The sequence below is a fragment of the Nelumbo lutea genome, chromosome 6 (assembly GCF_056320005.1).
Source record: "Nelumbo lutea isolate HS-2025 chromosome 6, American lotus-T2T, whole genome shotgun sequence".
NCBI classification, from domain to species: domain Eukaryota; kingdom Viridiplantae; phylum Streptophyta; class Magnoliopsida; order Proteales; family Nelumbonaceae; genus Nelumbo; species Nelumbo lutea.
In genome coordinates, this window is record NC_142689.1 from 31,791,887 (window position 1) to 31,798,664 (window position 6,778).

The following is a 6,778-nucleotide window of genomic DNA, read 5'->3' on the forward strand; positions in this document are numbered from 1 at the left end:
GGACTGAACTCAAATTATTCACTTTTTAAGCCTAACAAAATTGAAGTGGAAACGGTCCAATTCCCACTTCCAATGGTTAATTGTTCCAACTGACCTCTCTAAAGCCAAAAATCCAGATTTGATGGGGTTTAACCATTCCAACTTCCAATGCAATGCGAGCCCATTCTATCTCGATGGGGTTGGTTTACACTTTACATATCACATGCTCTTGAAGTTCAAACTACGTTTATATATGATCTCATAATTGGATCATTAATGGAACTAATTAGCAAAGCTGATCTAGCTCGTTGTAGCCATTAGCATCCTTTGGGAGGAATTTCTAACTAGATTGTACACAGTTCAAGTTCTCACCAAGATAATATCCTCTTGTTGATCCAATGCAGCTCTCAAACTTGAAGGACTTGTATAGCAACTAGCCCAGCATCAAATGCTCGAGCAGCGAGAACCACTACCTGATGGAAAAGATATGGTGTTTGCTCTGGCCTTAATGAGCACGACTATTTCAGTAAGGCATTGAATCTTCCACAAAGATGGACATGCTCTCCATATTTAAGAGAAATGGTAATTGAGCTCTTTTGTTTAGAATGATTTAGGATGTTAAATAATCTAAATTGGTCCTTGTTTCTTCATTCCTTGAGGTTAGAGCTAGACAAATCCTAGAGTTTATCTCCCCAAAGTGAAGAGCAGTCTACATGTATACTATTAGTGCTCCATCTTAATTATTATTCTCAATGTGGGTAGTTTGTATTCAGGAGAACTGACGTCTGGTGAAGAAGCTAGGATAGTAGGTGTAGATGAGGCCCGTGAGGGAGCCTCATTGGCAAGGGAAAGAAATGGGGGGAAAGGGGGCCAGGTTTTTGGTGTCAAGCACGGGAGCCGGTGAAATCTGAGGAGGATCTAGAGAAATGATGAAATCATAAAAAAAATATCAATAAAAGCATAGAGATAGAGAGTGGCACTAATCTCGCCATGGTCCAAGAATGAAGAAAGATGAAAGAGGATAAAGAGATCAAAGGAGGTTTTTGTCAAGTTTCAAACAAGGTTATTTTAGTAAAATTATATGTAAAATAATTTATAAAAGGGTAGAATGGGTATTTGAAAAAACTGGTGCATCAGTTATTTTAACGTTTTTCTGGATTGGTGATAGAAGAGCGGTATATTGAAGCATTATATACATAATTATACATTAAAATAATGTTTAGAAAATCTAGACTTAAATATATACAAATAAAAATTTATTCAAAAAGTAAAAATATTACTAAAAGATACATTAAAATATTGTTAAAAAGGATTAAAAAATCAGCATACATTAGAATCTATCTTAATAATTTATAAAATTAGATAAATGGAGAGAAAATAACAATAAATTATATTGTGCAAATTTTTTAAAATACCCCTATGACTTAGGAAATTGAGTAATTTACCTCTAATGTTTACATATTATCTTAAAATACCCTCAAATTTTTTGACAATTGACTAAATCTACTTACTATTAGCATCGGTTAACGGAAAGATGCAAAAGATCATTTAACCCATCGTTCTTATTTAAATTTTCAAAATGAAAGATTTAAATAAAAGATCGTGTTTATTTTGAAGTAAATTGTTACAGTTTCCTCTCCTGAATGTCAATGTCCGAGATCAAATCTGGTTGGTCTTTGATTTGGTATTTTAGTTTGTGAAATAAATAGTCTGCCAAAACACCGACTAAAGATGTTATGCCAAAAAAATATTAATCGAATGGCTCACTGAGATAACTCTGTATTCTTAAATGAAAAAATTCTCAGAATTTTTGTAGAAACCGATGCTAATCCCTATGAATAGAAAATATTAAACCCCGTGAAATGCAGCAGGACGGGTCAATTCTAGAGTGAAAACCTACGGGATTTCTGAATTTTCACATAGGGCAAGAGAACCCTGCATAAAATCCCATCGGGTTTGAAGATTGTAAGGTGAAATTTCAACGACCCATTGCAGTCTCCTGCTAATGTTGGTCTTCTTATTCAGGTATAAAGTCCCTGTATACAAACCCTTGTATTGCTAAAACAATGACCAAATCACTACCTCCTCAATATAGAACAATTTCTCTAATTTAAATTTAGTTAACCAAAAATAAATTCCCAGATTTCAAATCCAACCAAGCTTTATCACCAGATAATCGAAACGAGAGGAGAAGGAATCCTTTTTCTTTCCTACTTTATTTTGGTTGGTCTCCACTGTTTACAAAAGAAGATGGATATTTAAGTTTTATTTTGAAAATTTTAAGAACAATAGAGGGTAAAGTTGACCACAAAAGGGTAAGATTGGGTTTAAAAAATTATACCTCACGTAGTTTTACATGTGAACCAATTGTGATGGAACAATAATGGATGCTAACAGTAATGGAGGATTTAGTCAATTGTCAGAAAAATTGAAGGTACCTTAAGACAATATGTAAATAGTAAGGGTAGATTTAGGTAGCTTTTTGATAACGCTTTTAAGAAGTGTTTGAGTATGCCTTGAAAGTTTATCTGCTTAGACAGGTTTCAGATGTGTCCAAAAGTCTAAAATGCCCCAATAATATTCAAATAAACAATACATGTCCTTTTTTAACCCAAATTTCTTTAACAACAAAGGGACTTGCCTCATTGTCCAACTACTACACTGCTTGACCGACGAACACCTAACCATTTGTGACGCAAAGGGCAATGACTTTGTATTTTCAACAGTAAGGACTCCCCACGGCAAATATCGAAACCAAAATGGCCAGATCATGGCTTTCCTACAAACAACGGCCGTTGGACGATCTAGGTTTCCGCTCTAAAAAAGGCAACCCAACAAATCTCTCGGCAAATATTAAGAATAATTTGAATTAAGAAAATACTTGAAAAGAAGAGAGAACTCGTATGGGGGGAATTGACTTCAATGTATTGGATCACTAAAGCTAGTGGTATTTTATAGACTCTATTGGAAAGTTTGAATTACACATGGAAACATACAAGATAGCAATTAAAAACAGAAGATTAGATAGAGTACATGAGAGATCATGTTGATCTAGTCTCATCCTTATCTATCTCAGAGTCCTTATCAGAGTCCATATTAGATCTAGATTGGTTAAGCCTACCAAAGTCCAAATTAGATCTGGTTCGGTTAGGTTTATCTCCAATATGCCCCCTCAAGCTGAATGGCCGAATATGAAGCTTGGACCCTAGAAGATTGAACCGTGGTGTGGCTTGAAGTTTGGTGAAAACATCAACTACATGGTCTTCAAAACAAATATAACGGATGGATAGTTTGTTAGCCACACAGAGATCCCGTAGGAAGTGAAAGTCTACTTTTACATGCTTGGTTCATGCGTGAAAGATTGGATGTGCCACAATATAAGTAGCACCAAGATTGTCACACCACACTATGGGCTTCAAAACAGGAAAACCAAGATCGGTCAAGAGAGATTGAATCCATAGAACTTCAGTGACAATATTGGCAAGAGATCGGAATTCAGATTATGTACTGGAACGAGCCACAATATATTGTTTTTTTTTAGCTCCAACTGATGAGGTGATGATCCAAATAAACAACAAATCCTCTTGTAGACCGGCAACCATCCGAACAGCTGGCCCAATCAGCATCCGTGAAGGCATTCAACAGAAGAGAGGTAGAGGAGGAAGCAAAATGAAGACTATGATCAAGCTTGCACTTGAGATAACGCAGGATGCGTTTCACAACAGACCAATGCTCATCAATTGGTGTTTGAAGAAACTGACAAACCTTGTTGGCGGAGGAGATATCTGGTCTGGTTAAGGTAATGTATTGAAGTGCACCAACAACGCTCCTGTATTCAATATGGTTGGAAAGAGGTGTCTCTGATGTTTTGCTTAGCCGAGCAGATGCCTCCATCGGAGAACTGTAGGGTTTGGCTCCATCAAGTTTGGTACGATGCAACAGGTCCAGAATATACCATTTCTGAGAGAGGTGGAGGCCGTCAGAGGTCCATTGTGCCTCGATTCCAAGAAAATAGTGTAATGAGCCAAGGTCCTTGACAGGAAACACTGTCGAAAGCTGTTGAAGTAGGGAAGAAATAGTAGAGGGAGAGCTTCCAGTAACTATGATATCATCAATATACACCAAGATGTACATAGTAATGAACTTACTCTTGTAGATAAACAATGAGGGATCAACAACAAAATTCCGAAAAGCCCAGAGTAAGTAGAGTGGAAGTCAGACAAGAGTACCAGGCACGAAGAGCTTGCCTGAGTCTGTATAGGGCTTTCTTTAGCTTGCACACATAATCTGGGTAATCTGGATGTTTGAACCCCTTGGGTTGACGAACATAAATGTCCTCGACAATGAGGCCATGAAGAAATGCATTGTTGATGTCTAGTTGCCGAACAGACCATTGGTGAGTAGTGGCAAGAGCTAGAATGGTGCGAACTTTGATTGGTTTTACTATTGGACTAAAGGCATTAGTAAAGTTAACACCTAGTATTTGATGAAAACCTTGAGCGACAAGTCTGGCCTTAGAGCCATCTTACTTCCAGTTAATTTTATAGACCCAGTTAGTACCTATAGCATTCATGGACGGATGATATGGTACGAGATCCCATGTGCGGTTCTTCAAGAGGGCACCAAAATCCAATTGCATGGCCGATCTCCAATGTGAAGATTTGGCTGCTTCGATATAGGAATGAGGCTCCGTTTCAGAGGAAAGAGAGCTAAGCAAGGCAGTTGGTATAGGGTATCACGTGGTTAGATGGGACCAAACAGGGAGAGTGCCATCCATTGAATGTGTAGTCATAGAGTGTTGCCGGGGGGGTGGTGGAACAACCAGTGTGGTAGCCAACAACTCCTCCATCATATGAAAGCGAGGTTGTCTGTGTACAAGAGCTTCAATTGGAGAAGTATGTGCAACTGAGATGGAAGGAGAGCTTTCTAGTAAAAGGGTTGTAGGAGGCGACTGAACTGGAGAGGGAGATCCCTAAAGCTGAGGGGAAATATGCAAATAGAAACCAGGGGTGCACCAGAAGTGGATGATGGAGATGGAGATGGAGGAATGCTAGGAAAGAGATCCTCATCAAACACATGGCATGCAATAAACTCTCTACCTGTCTATGGGTGGAAGCATCTGTACCCTTTATGAGAATGACTATAACCTAGAAAAATGCATTGCAACGAACGATACTGAAACTTGTGAGCATTATATGGGCGTAGGAGAGGATAACAGGTTCTGAAACAACATCTGAAAAGGAGATGAACCTTGCAACGTGGGAGACAGAAGCCAGTTAATCAAGTATACAGATGTCTCGGCTGCATCAGCCCAGAAGGAGAAGGAACGAGGAACCGGTATGTTTTATTTGCAAACATACTGTTCTGCTCATGTGTGTGCGGATAGGACAACCGATGGGAAATACCCTGTGAACCAAGATAGGAAGAGAGCTTGTGATACTCCCCTCCCCAATCAGATTGAAAAGCACAAATTTTGGAGTTGAAAAATAATTCAGCATGTCGCTTGAATTTTAAAAATACATCAAAAACATCATATTTTTGTGCTAAGGGATATATCCACAAAAATTTGGAATAGTCATCAAGAAATAACACATAATAAGAATACCTTTTATTAGACTTAGCTGGGGAAGGACCCCACACATCAGAAAAAATTAGTTCCAATGGACTTTGAGACCTAGACGAAGACAAATGCAAAGACAAATGACGACTCTTACCCATTTAACAAGATTCACAAACAAATAAACTAGAATTTTGACCAGAATATGGTAAACCATCCTGAGAGATGACTTGCTAGATGGTACGAAGTGCTACATGACCAAGACATTGATGCCAACCCTGAAGGTTTGTCCATTCACCAACAAGAGTAAAAGGTCCAGTTGTGAGTTGTGTGAAATGGCTGATGTTGAAGGGAAGTAGTACAATCCTCCTCTATTGACTCCTCGAAGCAAAATTTTCCCCATATAGTCCTTCACAAAGCGACAGTCATGGTGAAACTCAAAGAATATATCTTTGTCCTTTGTAAACTTACTAACAGATAATAAATTCTTGCAGATTGCAGGAACATGATAGATATTAGTCAATGTGAAAGCATGCTGATTAAACAGAAGAGACGAGGAATCAGTATGTTTTATTTGCAAACCTTGGTCGTTACCCACTCTGACCTGATCTAAATCTAGATACTCTAACCAACTTTGGATGTTATCGATGTCGAATGTCATGTGATGTGTCGCGCTTGAATCTGGATACCATGTTGGATCAAATGATGAATTATCACTGTTGTATGAAGGCGCAGTAAAACTGTTGTAAGCGGCGGGTTGTAATTTTGGTCATTATTATTTGCAAAAACATATTTCGCCTTCCTATAGGTGAGCGCACCATGTCCTGGTTTGTTGCAGATCTGATAGATAATCAGAGGTGCCTTACCTCGTTCACCATTGGAGAATTGATTCTAATTGTAATTTTGTTGTGGATTAAAGTTCTGAATTTTTTTTTGTTGATCTCTCCTTCGACCTTTACCATGGCCGTAGGTATTCTGAGATTGTTTTTGTTGATTTTGGAAACTTGAATTGTTTTTCAGTTTCACTCCAACTACATTAGCAGCTGGTGAAATACTCGAATCAGACGAGATGTGTCCTTACTCTTCGAGCCAATTCTCATGGTTCAGAAGAAAGCCAATAATATCATGCACACCAAGGGTATGTGCATCTGGTCTGTTGGTTATAACTGTCACAACAGACTCATATTCATTCCCTAACCCAGCTAGAATATAAAGAACCAAATCAAATTTATGAACAGGTTC